Raw genomic sequence first — 18,555 nt, 5'->3', positions numbered from 1 at the left:
GTACACATTTGGCTAGGACATTTGTGGACTTAGATTTTTTTCTGCCAAGGTAACTTTCTTTCCTACTTAGTTCAAATGTCTTTTCATTCTCATACACTGCATCTTCTTCATAAGAAGACTACTTGACTGCACCTTTGCTTGTGTTACCTTGTTGGACAGCTCAGTTTGTTTCAAGCGGCTGAGCATCGCAAGTCCTCTGGACCGGTTCAAATGTACATAATACAACTGGCAGTCTGAAAAAGAGCAAAGCCATTTCTGTCTGATGTGATTTGAGCAGGCCAATGTGAGCTGGAGGTTTGTTCCGTTGTGTAGATGTGCAGCCTGTTCCTCAGCCAGCCAGCGCACCATTTCATTAGCTTCAAATGGCCTAGATGTCTAAACAGCTGCAGCTCTCCTGCAGAACCAAGACAGGAATTATCATTTTGATAATTGCAGCTTATTTTCGTGGATGCTTCAGCACTTCTTAATTTGCCAGAGGATTTTCAACAGTTCAAGTGTTCTGGTTACTGTTGTCTAAATGTGCTTGTGCAAGTAGTTATATTTTTTACTAATAAAAAAACTATTTTGTGGAAGCAGAGCAATATGCCTATATTAAATGACTGTGTGTGTACGTGTGTGAGCAGTTCGGGATGGCTCTCAGCTTCCTGCCAAAAACACAGATTTCTGGAAGGTACTGGATGTACCGTGCGTAGGCAAGCAGGCAGGCTGTCTCTTCATACTGTTCTTATAGCCTCTATATACACACAGCAGCTCTGTGAAAAACAGCTCAAAGAAGAGACGGAGGTTTCACTCCCTTCATGAACACGTATCCATAAAACATTACATACCGTCTGCAAATTGGATGAAAAAAGCTGAAACACTCTCCATAAAGCACGTTCAGAATCCAGCTCTCTCTCATTGAGATGTAAACACAATACTTCACAGAGGTATGGAGAGAGCATCAGCAAGTGGCATGAAATAACTAACCCTGTGAGAGTTGTGGCAAATGGGGATTATTTTGTCTGGTGTATGTCTGAGCGTGAACAGAATGATAATGAATGACAGCATGTGTAGGTTAGCTGCTGCAACATTTGTACAATTAGACTGGAATACAAAGCAACAGCTGATAAAGCCAGTCAGTCAGCATGGGTAACATGGAGGAGTGCAATCTGCATCCCCCATCCCTTCCTCTGGTTCCACCGAGCATCCCATCAGCCAAGTGGGCATCAAAACAGCCTCGCCAGCTTCAAAATCTGACTCATATGAAGAGTATTGCCAAGTCAGACTGGAGAGAAATATCCAATACTAAGACCCCACAAATACTGGTCTTACTTCCAGCTGGGGAATAAATCCCTGCTTTTCATACATGAAGTAAAAGCCTTAAAGCCTCCATGCGGTCTTCATAATCGTATTTTTAAATCACTGTATGGCTCCATTTTTTTGTTTATATATACTGCTCAAAAAAATAAAGGGAACACTTAAACAACACATCCTAGATCTGAATGAAAGAAATAATCTTATTAAATACTTCTTTCTTTACATAGTTGAATGTGCTGACAACAAAATCACACAAAAATAATCAATGGAAATCCAATTTATCAACCCATGGAGGTCTGGATTTGGAGTCACACTCAAAATTAAAGTGGAAAACCACACTACAGGCTGATCCAACTTTGATGTAATGTCCTTAAAACAAGTCAAAATGAGGCTCAGTAGTGTGTGTGGCCTCCACGTGCCTGTATGACCTCCCTACAACGCCTGGGCATGCTCCTGATGAGGTGGCGGATGGTCTCCTGAGGGATCTCCTCCCAGACCTGGACTAAAGCATCCGCCAACTCCTGGACAGTCTGTGGTGCAACGTGGCGTTGGTGGATGGAGCGAGACATGATGTCCCAGATGTGCTCAATTGGATTCAGGTCTGGGGAACGGGCGGGCCAGTCCATAGCATCATTGCCTTCCTCTTGCAGGAACTGCTGACACACTCCACACACACTCTTGCATTAGGAGGAACCCAGGGCCAACCGCACCAGCATATGGTCTCACAAGGGGTCTGAGGATCTCATCTCGGTACCTAATGGCAGTCAGGCTACCTGTGGCGAGCACATGGAGGGCTGTGCGGCCCCCCAAAGAAATGCCACCCCACACCATGACTGACCCACCACCAAACCGGTCATGCTGGAGGATGTTGCAGGCAGCAGAACGTTCTCCACGGCGTCTCCAGACTCTGTCATGTCTGTCACGTGCTCAGTGTGAACCTGCTTTCATCTGTGAAGAGCACAGGGCGCCAGTGGCGAATTTGCCAATCTTGGTGTTCTCTGGCAAATGCCAAACGTCCTGCACTGTGTTGGGCTGTAAGCACAACCCCCACCTGTGGACGTCGGACCCTCATACCACACTCATGGAGTCTGTTTCTGACCGTTTGAGCAGACACATGCACATTTGTGGCCTGCTGGAGGTCATTTTGCAGGGCTCTGGCAGTGCTCCTCCTGCTCCTCCATGCACAAAGGCGGAGGTAGCGGTCCTGCTGCTGGGTTGTTGCCCTCCTACGGCCTCCTCCACGTCTCCTGATGTACTGGCCTGTCTCCTGGTAGCGCCTCCATGCTCTGGACACTACGCTGACAGACACAGCAAACCTTCTTGCCACAGCTCGCATTGATGTGCCATCCTGGAAGAGCTGTACTACCTGAGCTACTTGTGTGGGTTGTAGACTCCGTCTCATGCTACCACTAGAGTGAAAGCACCGCCAGCATTCAAAAGTGACCAAAACATCAGCCAGGAAGCATAGGAACTGAGAAGTGGTCTGTGGACCCCACCTGCAGAACTACTCCTTTATTGGGGGTGTCTTGCTAATTGCCTATAATTTCCACCTGTTGTCTATTCCATTTGCACAACAGCATGTGAAATGTATTGTCAATCAGTGTTGCTTCCTAAGTGGACAGTTTGATTTCACAGAAGTGTGATTGACTTGGAGTTACATTGTGTTGTTTAAGTGTTCCCTTTATTCTTTTACTAGGCAAGTCAGTTGAGAACAAATTCTTATTTACAATGACGGCCTACACCGGCCAAACACGGATGACGCTGGGCCAATTGTGCGCCACCCTATGGGACTCCCAATCCTGGCCGGATGTGATACAGCCTGGAATCAAACCAGGGACTGTAGTGACGCCTCTTGCACTGAGATGTAGTGCGTCGGGAGCCCATAAATCACTGTTGTGTTTATTTTATCAAATAACCTTTATTTTAATCAGAGTCATACTGAGACCAAGGTCTCTTTTATAGATGAGCCCCGAATTACATAAATTACATAAAATACACATATAAAAATATAAATACTAAATGCAAGCAGAAACAAAAAAACACGGTCATAAAAAAACAAACATTTATTAGTAATAAGGTCCTCAATCAGCTTTCTGAATCATACTAGAGGCACCAGAACATCACATTTAACAACATTTAGAAAACTGTTCCACAAATAAGGTTCAAGACAACTATACTGAACAAAAATAAACGCAACAACAATTTCCAATATTTTACTGAGTTACAGTTCAATTAAGGAAATCAGTCAATTTAAATAAATAAAATGAGGCCCTAATCTATGGATATCACATGACTGGGCAGGGGCGCAGCCATGGGTGGGCCTGTGAGGGTATAGGCCCACACACTGGAGAGCCAGGCCCAGCCAATCAGAATGAGTTTTCCCTAACAAACAGGATTTATTACAGACAAACACTCAACACTCCCCCACCCCCTCTCAAAGGATCCCGCAGGTGAAGAAGCCAGATGTGGAGGTCCTTGGCTGGCGTGGTTACATGTGGTCTGCGGTTGTGACATACTGCCAAATTCACTAAAACGACGTCGGAGGCAGTTTATGGTAGAGAAATGAACGTTCAATTCTCTGGCAACAGCTCTGGTGGACATTCCTGCAATCAGCACGCTCCCTCAAAACTTGACACATCTGTGGCATTGTGTTGTGTGACAAAAATGCACATTTTAAAGTGTCCCAGCACAACGTGCACCTTTGTAATGATAATGCTGTTTAATCAGCTTTTTGATATGCCACACCTGTCAAGTGGATGGATTATCTTGGCAAAGGAGAAATGCTCACTAACAGGGATGTAAACAAATTTGCGCACAACATTTTTGTGCGTATGGAAATTTCGGGGATTTTCTATTTTTCAGCTCTTGAAACATAGGATCAACACTTTACATGTTGCAAGCATGTTTGGAATGCTCTGGATCAACATGTACGACAGTGTGTTCCAGTTCCTGCCAATATCTAGCAACTTCGCACAGACATTGAAGAGGAGTGGGACAACATTCCACAATCAACAAACTGGTCAACTCTATGTGAAGGAGATGTGTCACGCTGCATGAGGCAAATGGTGGTCACACCAGATACGGACTGGTTTTCTGATCCACGCCCCTACTTTTTTAAAAGGTACCTGTGACCAACAGATGCATATCTGTATACCCAGTCATGTGAAATCCAATCGACAGATTCTTATATGAGCTGTAACTCAGTAAAATCTACTCTAACTCAGTAAATTTTTTGAAAATGTTCCATGTGGTGTTTATATTTTTGTTCTATATAGATAGTAATGAGAATCTCGCATCTCATTACAGCTGATTACAGCCAAGTCGACGGTGGGAAGTTCGGAGATATGTGGCTTTCTTGTAACAAACATGGATTATTCAAGGCGCTCTCTCCTCTTGGTTATGCAACAGAGTGGAGATCAAATAGCAGCTCCCCTCTTGGGTAAACGTTAATAAGATCCGCTCCTCTGTGTATTTATCCTACATTTCCTTCAAAGGGTTTCACCCTGAGATGCCGTCATGACAGATAAGGGATGTGGGCTCAGAGAACTTTGAACCCTGCAGGCACAGGGGTTAATCCAACTGTATATCCCACCTTGAGCGTCAAGACAAGTTGACTTGCACTGCGCACGCTCAGTTACAGCGAGATGCATGATATAGTCTGTAGATGTATGTGGTTGAGGCTCTAAATCAAATCAGCTCCTTATCGATATCATTTTTAAACCGATAACATTTTACAGCCAGAGTTCTTAAATAAAAATGCATGATTCATAGCAGCGTTTGATAATAAGGATATCACTAACAAGCATGTAGCCGTGAAGCAGCTCTGGAGTCATGATGTTGGCAGGTACAAAGATAAATATAAGCTGGGCCAAGAATCTCAATGCCCTACCGCTCATCAAAACCCCATCAGCAATAACCGTAGTGCTGTAATGCATCGCTGAGAACAATCACCCAAGGCATGCCAATATTTCACCTTAATGTAAGGCATTTTCTTCTGGACAACCATCGTCTTCATGAGAGTCCAAATTGGCGATATAATACGGTCATCGACAGCAGCTGAAAATGACCTTGCATTGTCCAAGACTTTGCCCTCCTGTTCCAGTACACATCTGAGGCTGGGGAGTAATGGCAATGACCTTGCTGCGGCAGTGAAGTGCTGAGAGAAGCAGTATGAGCTCTGCAAGATGACAAAGACACCCTGACAGTTCAAAGAAGCATTTTAATATTATATCACCATAAGCATTAGAAGAATTACAGCACTAAAAAGATTGGCTAAAGGTAAGGTCCACTACATGACAAAGTGATGAATAGAAAAATGTCTATTGAAACAGACCTTTTTTTCACACTTGGTTATTAGGCATTGTTTCCCGGGGTGTTCTGAATTAACCAAACAGAAAATCAGAGTTGGTTATGGCATTTGGAGAATCAGAAAACAATTATATTGTTCTTGCGTCGCAAATATATTTTTTTGATCTACAGTAATTGTATTACTTTAGCTGGAAACAAATTAATCAAACATTTTTTTTGGGCACAGACAATGTTTTTTCCAGCAGCCCAGGCTTTCTATTTTGTGTGTATATGTGAAAAGCACAGCGCTCAGCTGAAGTGCCGACTGAACAGGCTGAAATGAAAAATGTAAAATCACAGTGCCTGACCTTTTTAATGAAAATCTTTAAAACACACAGTAGAGTTAACAGCTTGTGTATTCGTCCTTTCAGTACTATACAGTGCCTTCAGAAAGGATTCATACCCCTTGACTTATTCTACATTTTGATGTTTTACAGCCTCAATTAAAAAGAGATATTTTAATCTACACACAATACCATTTTGTTTGCTATTATATTGAAATACAGATATCTCTCACTTACATAAGTATTCACACTCCTGAGTCAATACATGTTAGAATCACATTTGGCAGTGATTACAGCTGTGAGTCTTTCTGGGTAAGTCTTTAAGAGCTTTGCACACCTGGATTTTACAATATTTGCACATTATTCTTAAAAATATTCTCCAAGCTCTGTCAAGTTGGTTGTTGATCATTGCTAGACAGTCATTTTCAAGCTTTGCGTTAGATTTTCAAGCTGATTTAACTGTAACTAGGCCACTCAGGAACATTCAATGTCGTCTTGGTAAGCAACTCCAGTGTATTGTTGGCATTTCAGGTTATTGTCCTGCTGAAAGATTAATTTGTCTCTCAGTGTCTGTTGGAAAGCAGACTGAACCAGGTTCTCTCTAAGATTTTGCCTGTGCTTAGCTCTATTCCGTTTATTTTTATCCCCCCCCAAAAAACTCCCTAGTCCTTGCCGATAACAAGCATACCCATAACACGATGCAGCCACATGATGCAGCAACCACCATGCTTGAAAATGAAGAGTGGTACTCAGTGATGTGTTGTTTTTTCCCCAAACATAACACTTTGCATTCAGGACATAAAGTACATTTCTTTGTAGTGACTGGATGTAATGATACACCATCCAATGTGTAATAACTTTCCCATGTTCAGAAGGATATTCAATATCTGTTTCTATTTCTTATTTTACCCGTCTATCAATACTGTAGGTGCCCTTCTTTGTGAGGCATTGGAAATCCACCCTGGTCTTTGTGGTTGAATCTGTGTTTGAAATTCACTGCTCGACTGAGGGACCTTACAGATAATTGTATGTGTGGGGTACAGAGATGAGGTAGTCATTCAAACACATTATGGGGTATTGTGTGTTGGCTAGTGACACAAAATCTCAGTTTAATCCATTTTAAATTCAGGCTGTAACACAACAAAATCTGGAAAAGGTCAAGGGGTGTGAATACTTTCTGAAGGCACTATAGCTCCTTTTTCTCAAGGAGCAATTGCCTGCTTGAAGCTGACCGTCTTTTCCTGGAACATGGCCAGGATTCCTCAACTATGTTTCAGAATACCTAAATGTTTCTTGGTGTGGATGATGTTCATGTTAAACTGCCAGCATTGAATCACAGCTAACCCAGCGTTCATTTCGGATAGGAGGGGCAATAGAAAGAAAGAAACATGTCAACTATCAAGATGTTGATAAGCCAACTCTGCCAACCTAGGTATTTTGTTTAAGGGAGGATTCAAAATTGTTCAGAATTTTACCTTGGAACTATGATGTATCGAGTACAAGCCTTCAGGCGTTATCTTTCCTATACTCTGGTAATACCATGGTTGACCCCATTTATAGGATAGGAACAGGCCTAGATGAACTGTGTGCTGTAGTACAATGTAAAAAAAGAAAAGAAAACTAATAGAAGAGTAATAACGCGTAATAACACACTGAGTAATAATAACTTCACTATAACTAGTAATAAAGTAACAGATAAACAGTAGCAGCAGCGTATATGATGAGTCAAAAGAGTTGGTGCAAAAAGGGTCAATGCAGATGGTCCGGGTAGCTGTTTGGTTAACTACTTAACAAGTCTTATGGCTTGGGGGCAGAAGCTGTTCAGGGTCCTGTTGGTTCCAGACTTGGTGCATCGGTACCGCTTGCAGCACGATAGCAGAAAGAACAGTCTATGACTTGGGTGGCTGGAGTCTGACAATTTTTAGGGCCTTCCTCTGACACCGCCTGCTATATACACTAAATGTATGTGGACACTCCTTTAAATTAGTAGATTGGGCCCTTTCAGCCACACCTGTTGCTGACAGGTGTATAAAATAGAGCACACAGCCATGCCCTCTCCATAGACAAACATTGACAGTAGAATGGCCCGTACAGACGAGCTCAGTGACTTTCAACTTGGCACCATCATAGGATGCCACCTTTCTAACAAGTCAGTCTAAAATTTCTGCCCTGCTAGAGCTGCCCCGGTCAACTGTAAGTGCTGTTATTGTGAAGTGGAAACGTCTAGCAGCAACAACGGCTCAGACGCAAAGTGGTAGGCCACACAAGCTCACAGAACGGGACCACCAAGTGCTGAAGTGCGTAGTGCGTAAAAATCGTCTATCCTTGGTTGCAACACTCACAACTGGAAGCAACGTCAGCACAAGAACTGTTTGTCGGGAGCTTCATGAAATGGGTTTCCATGGCCGAGCAGCCGCACACAAGCCTAAGATCACCATGAAGAATGGCAAGCGTAGGCTGGAGTGTTGCAAAGCTCACCGCCATTGCATTCTAGAGCAGTGGAAACGCATTCTCTGGAGTGATGAATCACGCTTCATCATCTGGCAGTCTGACGGACTAACCTGGTTTGACAGATGCCAGGAGAACGCTACCCGCCCAAATGTATAGTTCCAACTGTAAAGTTTGGTGGAGAAGGATTAATGGTCTGAATATGTTTTTCATGGTTCGGGCTAAGCCCCTTAGTTCCAGTGAAGGGAAATCTTAACACTACAGCATACAATGGCATTCTAGATGATTCTGTGCTTCCAACTTTGTGGCAATGCTCCCGTGCTCAAAGCGAGGTCCATACAGAAATGGTTTGTCGAGATCGGTATGGAAGAACTTGACTGGCCTGCACAGAGCCCTGACCTCAACCCCATCGAACACCTTTGGGATGAATTGGAACACCGACTGCAAGTGATGCCTAATCGCCCAACATCAGTGCCCGGACCGCACTATTGCTCGTGGCTGAACAGAAGCAAATCCCTGCAGCAACGTTCCAACATCTAGTGGAAATCCTTCCCAGAAGAGTGGAGGCTGTTATAGCAGCAAAGGGGGGGACCAACTTCATATTAATGCCCATGAGTTTGGAATGAAATGTTCGACGAGCAGGTGTCCACATCATTTTGGTCACGTAGTGTAGGTTCTGGATGGCAGGGAGCGTGGCCCCAGTTATGTACTGGGCCGTATGCACTACCCTCTTGCGGTCAGATGCCAAGCAGTTGCCATACCAACCGGTGATGCAGCCAGTCAAGGTGCTTCTATAGAGCTGTAGTATATGCTCTATGAGAAAGACCCGTACAGCCTCACTGGATAGATTTATTGGTTATTGTTGTTGAGAGGAGAGTGTTTGACTGTCAGAGAGAGCAAGGCTCTACCAAAGATGGTCAACTCTAACTTAGTAAGTAGCCTATTACTTTCATCTGTGGTGCTGCTTTCCTATGCTAGTCTACAAGTGCTGCGCTATATATTGGCTGCTTAATTAAATCTCACACACAACCGTTCAAAAGTTTGGGGTCACTTGGAAATGTCCTTGTTTTGAAAGGAAAGCACATTTTTTGTCCATTAAAATAACATCAAATTGATCAGAAATACAGTGTAGACATTGTTAATGTTGTAAATGACTATTGTAGCTGGAAACAACTGATTTGTCATGGAGAATCTACATAGGCGTACAGAGGCCCATTATCAGCAACCATCACTCCTGTGGTCCAATGGCACATGGTGTTAGCTAATACAAGTTTATCATTTTAAAAGGCTAATTGATCATTAGAAAACCCTTTTGCAAATTATGTTAGCACAGCTGAAAACTTGTGCTAATTAAAGAAGCAATACAACTGGCCTTCTTTAGACTAGTTGAGTATCTGGAGCATCAGCATTTGTGGGTTTGATTACAGGCTCAAAATGGCCAGAAACAAAGGACTTTCTTCTGAAACTCATCAGTCTATTCTTGTTCTGAGAAATGAAGGCTATTCTATGCGAGAAATTGCCAAGAAACTGAAGATCTCGTACAACGCTGTGTACTACTCCCTTCACAGAACAGCGCAAACTGGCTCTAACCAGAATAGGAGGAGGAGTGGGAGGCCCCGGTGCACAACTGAGCAAAAGGACAAGTACATTAGTGTCTAGTTTGAGTTGTGAGGCGACTCCGGGATGCTGACCTTCTAGGCAGAGTTGCAAAGAAAAAGCCATATCTCTGTCCAGTGTCTGTTCTTTTGCCCATCTTAATCTTTACTGGCCAGTCTGAGATATGGCTTTTTTAAAATTTTATTTAATACTTAAGTATCAAAAGTAAGTGTAATTTAAAAAAATATATACTTAAGTATCAAAAGTAAAAGTTTACAATCATTTAAAATTCCTTGTATCAGGCAAACCAGACGGCAAGGGTTTCTTGTTTTTTTAATTTACAGGTAGTCAGGATCACACTCCAATACGCAGACATAATTTACAAATGAAGTATTTGTGTTTAGTAAGTGCGCCTAATCATAGGCAGTAGGGATGAGCAGGGGTGTTCTCTTGATAAGTGCGTGAATTGGAACATTCTCCTGTCCTGCTAAGCATTCAAAATGCAACGAGTACTTAAAGGTGTCAGGGAAAATGTATGGAGTAAAAAGTACATTGTTTTCTTTAGGAATGTAGTGGAGTAAAAGTAAAGTTAGACACCCCAAAAAACTACTTAAGTAGTACTTTAAAGTACTTTACACCACTGCTGTCATCAAGTCAAAGGGTGGATACTTTGAAGAATCTAAAATATATTTTGATTTGCTTAAAAAAAAAAAAAAAAAATGTGGTTACTACATCTGTACAGATTAACCATCTTTTCATTAACAATCTCTCTCTCAAGCCACGTAGAGTACATGGACCCATAAAGATGTAGAGGGCACCCTTTACGGGCTTTGCTATCACAGAATCTATGAATAGCAACGTTTGGTAGAAATGTAATTCTGAAAGTAACGCACGCCTTGTTTCGCAAAGTAACAATTTTTAAAAAGTAACTCAGTAGGCGCTGTGTACAAGGAAAACATCTGTACGGCCCTCCCCCTCAGAGACTGGAGCTAGGGAAGCAGGGTGGGTAGCCGATCGCTGATGCAGCCATTACTCAGGATGGCTGGTGACGGCCCCAGACAACCATCTGCTGGAGGTACGCTTCACTCTCCCTTCAGATCAATCAACGTCATGAATCTGTCTCCGGGCATTCTCCTCTCCTACCTTTCCGACTGCATGTGGAGTACACACTGACTGCAAGCTGCAGCATTCCCACTCTTATCCCCTACTGCTCTCTCCCACTGTCTTCCAATCTCTCCACCTCTCTTCTCAGCTCAATCACTCCCACTAACTCTCTCCACCTCCCATTCTCTCCCTCTCTCTTTCAAGCTCTCCCTGTCTCCCTCCCTCTCAAGCTTTCTTTCAAAGCTCTTTCTGTCTGTGGGTCTACTGTGGAGAAGCAGCCCTCTAGGACGTGATGGAGCAGCCATTGAGCGACTTATAGACCCGTTAATGACAGAGACAGGCAGATTTTAATCACATTCTGCCAGGAAAGAACTGTGCAGGCTAGAGGAGAGGAGGCCGAGGCGAATTAGATGGGCAAGTCTCACTAACATGCTTTCCTCTCTTTGTCTGAATAACCTCCATTTTAGGAAAGGCAGTGAGAAATGCAGGGTTGGCTGACAAACACAGGGTTGGCTGACAAACACAGGGTTGGCTGACAAACACAGGGTTGGCTGACAAACACAGGGTTGGCTGACAAACACAGGGTTGGCTGACAAACACAGGGTTGGCGATAATGTTGACGGGATGTCAAATGGTCACAAAGGTCACAAACCCCTTGACCCCCCGTCACAATATTACATCAGAGAGACACAGCCATTTATGTACTTTATGTCATTTCTACTAAGCCAATAACACCTTTTGTTTTTTCGGGAACATAAAAATGTAATTTGCAATTTACAAGTGACCTGTATTCGCCACAAGCAGCCATTTTGTATTTTCTTCTAGAATATGTATATTAACACGCAAAGCTAATGAAGGGGGAGAATGAGAGGGGTGTGAATGTGATCCGTGACAGGCAGACCTAGGGCCCAATGGACCGGAGGGCAAACAAGGAGTCAGCCAATCACGCTGGACGGAAGCCTTCAAGGACAATCAGACTCAGTTAATGTGACAAGAGGTAGTCAGTGCATTCCTTCCAGGGGTGAGAACATGCATGGCAACAGATTAAACAACAAAGGATAAAGCCTAAGTCACGACACGTCAATATGGCCCAGCAGCTGCAAATGTAAAATGGGTTCAACTTTTTCTTCTAATCACCAGTCAGCTACAATGTGCCTCTCTTTCCCTCAGGTTAAAACGTATTAACCACTAAATCCAGTAATGTTTTGTTTTTTTCATCTAATTGCCATTTTCTCACCATTGGGTTTTATAAGGTTCAATGATGTTCTCTGTTGGTTAGAGAGTACAACTATTAAACGCATTTTCACAAATAAGGTGATAGGAGGTTACACTGCTAATTGTTATATCTGTAACACAGCCCCTGCTTCTGGTTTGATGTACTGGGAAAAATGGGAGATAGCAGTGTGTTACACAGCGTCTCCGTCAAGTTCTTTGTGACACATTTTCTCAGAACTGTTGAACAACATTATTACAGCTATGCAGCAGCAACGCTCTTTCATCTGTATTAACCTGTTCCTTCAGATTTTAACACACACACACACACACACACACACACACACACACACACACACACACACACACACACACACACACACACCCGGGTTACCACAGTCCAGATGTGACTGATGCATGCCAGGAATATATATATATTTTTTAAACAGATAAAAGTGAAACTTCAATTTGAGCAAATCCCTATTCATAAAAACACACCAATTAGCAATCCAAAGCTACAGGCAGAGCAAGATAATACCAACAATTCGAATGTAGAGTGGATGTTGGATTTGTCTAGCTTGGCTATGTGAATGTTCTCCTCGGTCTAAGAAGTCACACTGCTCCCAGCAGGCCTCAGCAGACAGTGTGGACAAACAGAAAGACTCACAGAGAGGCACAGCCTTCAGGAATACAGCTTTCCATCATCCACCCTACTTTATGTGCATTGCTTCTTAGCAATGGTTATGGCCAGTAGTATATGTCTTGGTCGAATAACACCCATGATGTACTCTCATACTGCACAGCCTCAAGCACTAAATATCAAAGTCCTACCTTTGTCCACTTCAAGGTATTGATAAAAACACTCTCTGGGTAAGTGGCTATGAAAAAAGATTTTGCACAAATCCAGCAATAAACTGTGCTCAGGGGACATGAAAATGAGACTTATAGAGAAACACCCTCTACCTTTTGGTAGAACTTAAGGACCTATATTTACACAAAACGTAAGTATGTACAGTATTGTAAGGGCGGTAGGTAGCCTAGCAGTTAGAGCTTTGGGACAGTAACCGAAATGTCGCTAGTTCGAATCCCCGAGCAGACAACTGAAAAATCTGTCAATGTGCCCATGAGCAAAGCACTTTAACCCTAATTGCTTCAGGGCCTAAGTTGATAATGGCTGTGACCCCACAATATGAGGGTGTCTCAGGGAGAGTGGGATATGCAAAAAACACATTTCCAATTCACACATGAATATTAATACACACAGGTACATGTGTGAAATAGGACAAATATAAGCACCCACCTAATTATTATTATTTTGTTTCATTATTATTGATCTATGGTCTATTTCACTGTTCATCCAAACAGGAATTCCTGTATTACCCGTCTTCCATTAGTCAGTGCGTTATGAATTATTATAAACTAAAGCAAAAAAAGAAACGTCCCTTTTTCAGGACCCTGTCTTCCAAAGATAACTCATGAAATCCAAATAACTTCACATATCTTCATTGTAAAGGGTTTAAACACTGTTTCCCATGCTTGTTCAATGAACCATAAACAATTAATGAACATGCACCTGTGGAACGGTCGTTAAGACACCAACAGCTTACAGACGGTAGGCAATTAAGGTCACAGTTATGAAAACTTAGGACACTAAAGAGGCCTTTGTACTGACTCTGAAAAACACCAAAAGAATGATGCCCAGGGTCCCTGCTCATCTGCGTGAACGTGCCTTAGGCATGCTGCAAGATGGCATGAGGACTGCACATGTGGCCAGGGCAATACATTGCAATGTCCGTACTGTGAGACGCCTAAGAGAGCGCTACAGGAAGACAGGACAGACAGCTGATCATCCTCACAGTGGCAGACCACGTGTAACAACACCTGCACAGGATTGGTACATCCGAACATCACACCTGCGGGACAGGTACAGGATGGCAACAACAACTGCCCGAGTTACACCAGGAATGCACAATCCCTCCATCAGTGCTCAGACTGTCCCTGTAAGGCAGGTCCTCACCAGACATCACTGGCAACAACGTCGCCTACGGGCACCATCGCTGGACCAGACAGGACCGGCAAAAAGTGCTCTTCACTGACGAGTCGTGGTTTTGTCTCACCAGGGGTGATGGTCGGATTCAGGAATGAGCGTTACACCGAGGCCTGTACTCTGGAGTGGGATCGATTTGGAGGTGGGGGGGGATGGAAACGAGACCCGTAACATATCTCATGCATATCATAACAGTGAAAATGAACAGTGAGAAGTAAAAACAACAGATAACCTAAAACTACCGTCAAACACTGGTTTATTTTTCAAACACACGGTAAATGGGGGGGGAGGGGCTGAGCTGCACCCAAGGAAAGAACTTCTAAATATCAAAAAAAACCTAAGCTAGTCTTACCTGCTTCATGAACAGCTAGCTAACTAACCAATAAAATACAGTGGGTGGTCCACCCAGTTCTAACTAGGGTACTTAGACAAAGTTTTCCTACGGGTGATGTATGCCCATGGGCGACTTGGCTTGGTATCCCCTTTTCCCACCAACAAACAAACAGCCTTACACCACAGCAATGGTTACTCACATAACGGACAGCGTCTCTACTTCCTAAGGCGGCATGCGATCATCTACAAATACTAACGCTGCACCATCGAGAGCGTGCTAAACGGTTGCATGATGGCCTGGTACTGGAATCGCTCCATCCACAACCGCAAGGCCCTCCAGCGGATGGTGAAGACGGCCCAGTACATCACTGGGACCGTGCTCCCACCCATCCAGAACATCTACTCAAAACAGTGCCTAAAAAAGGCCTGCAGCATCATCAAGGACCCTACACACCCCAGCCACAAGCTGTTCCCTCCTTTACCGTCAGGCAGACGGTATCAGATCATGAGGTCTGATACCAACAGGCTCAGAGAGAGTTTCTATCTACAAGCCATCAGATTGCTGAACACTTGAACTGACCACCTGCTGATTCTATGCAGTCACTTCACCCCTACCTACATGTACAAATTACCTCAACTAACCTGTACCCCCTCACACTGACTTGGTACCCCCTGAATATGGCCTCGTTATTGTATTGTGTTACTTTTTATATTATTTGGTAAATATCTTCTTAACTCTTCTTAACTACCAGACTCTTATAACGATAGCTAAATACTGCACAATTTAAACACTTTCTCTAAAACACGTGGAAATATTGGACTAGAAATTGTGCCACCCTGTATTATACACTCTTAGAAAAAACTATTCCAAAAGGGTTCTACCTGGAACCAAAAGGGTTCTACCTGGAACCAAAAGGGTTCTACCTGGAACCAAAAGGGTTCTACCTGGAACCAAAAAGGGTACTTCAAAGGGTTCTCCTATGGGGACCCTTTTAGGTTCTAGATAGCACCATTTTTTGTCAAGTGTACTTATGCTAAAATGTGTATTCTATTCTACTGAGCCATTTACTTTATGTTCCTATTCTTATCTTTTATTATTTCTTAATGCTGTTGCATTGAGAAGGAACCTGCAAGTAAGAATTTGGTAGGACGATGTATACCATGTGTATCGCGTACATACGACTAATAAAACTTACAACCGTTTGTGCGATCAACGTGCATGAGCACAAATTAACAACTGCAGCATAAACGCTCTACTCACACACTTACACAGACGCCTGCACACACACACACACACACACACACACACACACACACACACACACACACACACACACACACACACACACACACACACACACACACACACACACACACACACACACACACACACACACACACACACACACACACACACACACACACACACACACACAGTGTAAAAGCTGCCTCTATGTGATTAAATAATCATTGGAGCTATGTCTTCTAAGAGAATGAACAATCAGCCCTAGTTTCATTCACTTCACTTACTCCATCCATTCCATACAGATGAAATATTTACTAACAGAGGGCTCCTAGAGGGACTTCTTCAGGGGACCCTAGTCCATCAGACAGCAACCTAAAGCCCATCCCCAAGAACAGAGAAACATTCTCTGTAGTCAGTAGTTTAGGCCTATAATCTTATATAATAAGCATTCTCCTGGAACCCACCAGTGACACAGAGAGAAGACAGTAAAAAGGGGCCCGAGTTCTCAATACTGCTGTGTGATATATATCCACCAGGCATCATAACCCAACAACGTGTCACAATTCTGAAGACCCTTCTGAGACAACATTGATTTAACGCAGCCGTAATGAACCCTTGAACTGTACGTGTCTAGAGTCTAGTGACAGCAGCAGAAATGGGGGCAATGGAAGAGGAGAACAGAGTAAATAGGGGGTCCTACCCCCTGGTGTGGGGTGATGTGCGGCTGATTGTGTGCCCATTTCCAAGTGTGTGTGCTCCACAAACGGAGAACTGTCATCATCAACTTGGATACACAGCCAAGATGCTCTGTGTCGGTCTGTGTGTGTGAGCAGAGTAGAGCAGAGCGTGGGGTCCTACCTCAGGTTTGGGGATGAAGGCCCGTCCTGGGATGGTGACAGCACAGAGGTACTGGGCCATGATGGACAGACGACTCCTCTATCTGCTGGCCGTGCTGGCTGTCAACCTCTGGAGAGGGGGACCCAACATGTTGTGTCAGTATCATTCTTGGCCCTGAGCAGTTATATTAAAAAAGGGTGAATAAAGGGATGAATAATCAGACTGGAAAAAAGTTACTGATTCAGGAACATCGACCGAGTGAGAATAGACAGTATTGAACAAACAGCACACACCTCTGCCACCTCCTTCTGAAAGGTAAGGGTCAGTCTGGTCCGGCCGTAAACAAAGGGTCCAGTTCTGTTGGATATGTTCTCCAGCCACTTGATGATGAGAGGAGTGGACACACTGAAGGGAAGGTTCCCAATGATATGCAGGTCTGGTGGATCTGGAGGGACAGTTTTAGTACTGTTAGGTTCTAAATGATCCGAGTAAAACTCACGGATGATTAGTAAAGCTTAAACCAAGTTTATTCACCCATTGGGTCATACAGCTGCATAAGACAAAGACATGGTTCCACCAGTGGTAGTATATATACCCCAATTTGAGTGACGTGCTCCTTCTCTCTAAACATTACATCGTTATTGCTAGACAGGAAATAAAGTGATGCGGGCCATAAACTGTTCCTTCTCCCTTAATGTGACCTGACCTCGACTCCCTTCCTCACTAAACCACATCTCTCCACCCTTATCAGTGACCTGACCTCGACCCCCTTCCTCACTAAACCACATCTCTCCACCCTTATCAGTGACCTGACCTCGACCCCCTTCCTCACTAAACCACATCTCTCCACCCTTATCAGTGACCTGACCTCGACCCCCTTCCTCACTAAACCACATCTCTCCACCCTTATCAGTGACCTGACCTCGACCCCCTTCCTCACTAAACCACATCTCTCCACCCTTATCAGTGACCTGACCTCGACCCCCTTCCTCACTAAACCACATCTCTCCACCCTTATCAGTGACCTGACCTCGACTCCCTTCCTCACTAAACCACATCTCTCCACCCTTATCAGTGACCTGACCTCGACCCCCTTCCTCACTAAACCACATCTCTCCACCCTTATCAGTGACCTGACCTCGACCCCCTTCCTCACTAAACCACATCTCTCCACCCTTATCAGTGACCTGACCTCGACCCCCTTCCTCACTAAACCACATCTCTCCACCCTTATCAGTGACCTGACCTCGACTCCCTTCCTCACTAAACCACATCTCTCCACCCTTATCAGTGACCTGACCTCGACCCCCTTCCTCACTAAACCACATCTCTCCACCCTTATCAGTGACCTGACCTCGACTCCCTTCCTCACTAAACCACATCTCTCCACCCTTATCAGTGACTGCCCTTCCTTTACACAATCCATTCCCCCTGCAGATAACCACTAACTTCTGGTGTACAAACTAGACTATGGCACTCAATATTCCAATAGGATACCTGATAATGAACAATACTTAAAGTTTAGAACTCATCAGTAGTATCACACTGTTGCAACACAATTTACACAACATAAATCAATGTACTGTGTGTTCCAGATTTAAAGCAATCTAGTAGGCGCTTCCATCAATCAGGTAAGTGGCAGATCTACCTCTTCATCTCACTCACCATCCTCCCATGCCTTGGTTATGACTTTCGGGAATCCTCGGTCCATTCTGTACGTGAGTATGTCACCATGGACAACCCTGAGCTTCCCTGGTGCCGCTTCAGACAAAAGCTGTGGAAACGGAATTTTCATATTACAGGCA

At 43.8% G+C, this 18,555-nt stretch overlaps 1 pseudogene across 1 annotated transcript in view; it reads right to left on the bottom strand.

The window, feature by feature from the left end:
* LOC106575403 (mitochondrial dimethyladenosine transferase 1-like) overlaps positions 1 to 18,555 on the bottom strand; it is a 39,028-nt pseudogene that overhangs the window by 18,777 nt on the left and 1,696 nt on the right. Inside the window, exons 4-6 of the transcript XR_014384323.1 lie at positions 18,416 to 18,524; positions 17,044 to 17,195; positions 16,772 to 16,879 (exon numbers count right to left, since the gene is read on the bottom strand). The product of XR_014384323.1 is annotated as a mitochondrial dimethyladenosine transferase 1-like (transcript). The remainder of the gene's footprint in view (positions 1 to 16,771; positions 16,880 to 17,043; positions 17,196 to 18,415; positions 18,525 to 18,555) is intronic.

Source organism: Salmo salar, chromosome 01 (genome assembly GCF_965601325.2).
Source record: "Salmo salar chromosome 01, fSalSal1, whole genome shotgun sequence".
NCBI lineage: Eukaryota > Metazoa > Chordata > Actinopteri > Salmoniformes > Salmonidae > Salmo > Salmo salar.
The sequence above is the reverse complement of the archived record's forward strand: the minus strand, read 5'-3'. Positions and strand labels throughout refer to the sequence as shown.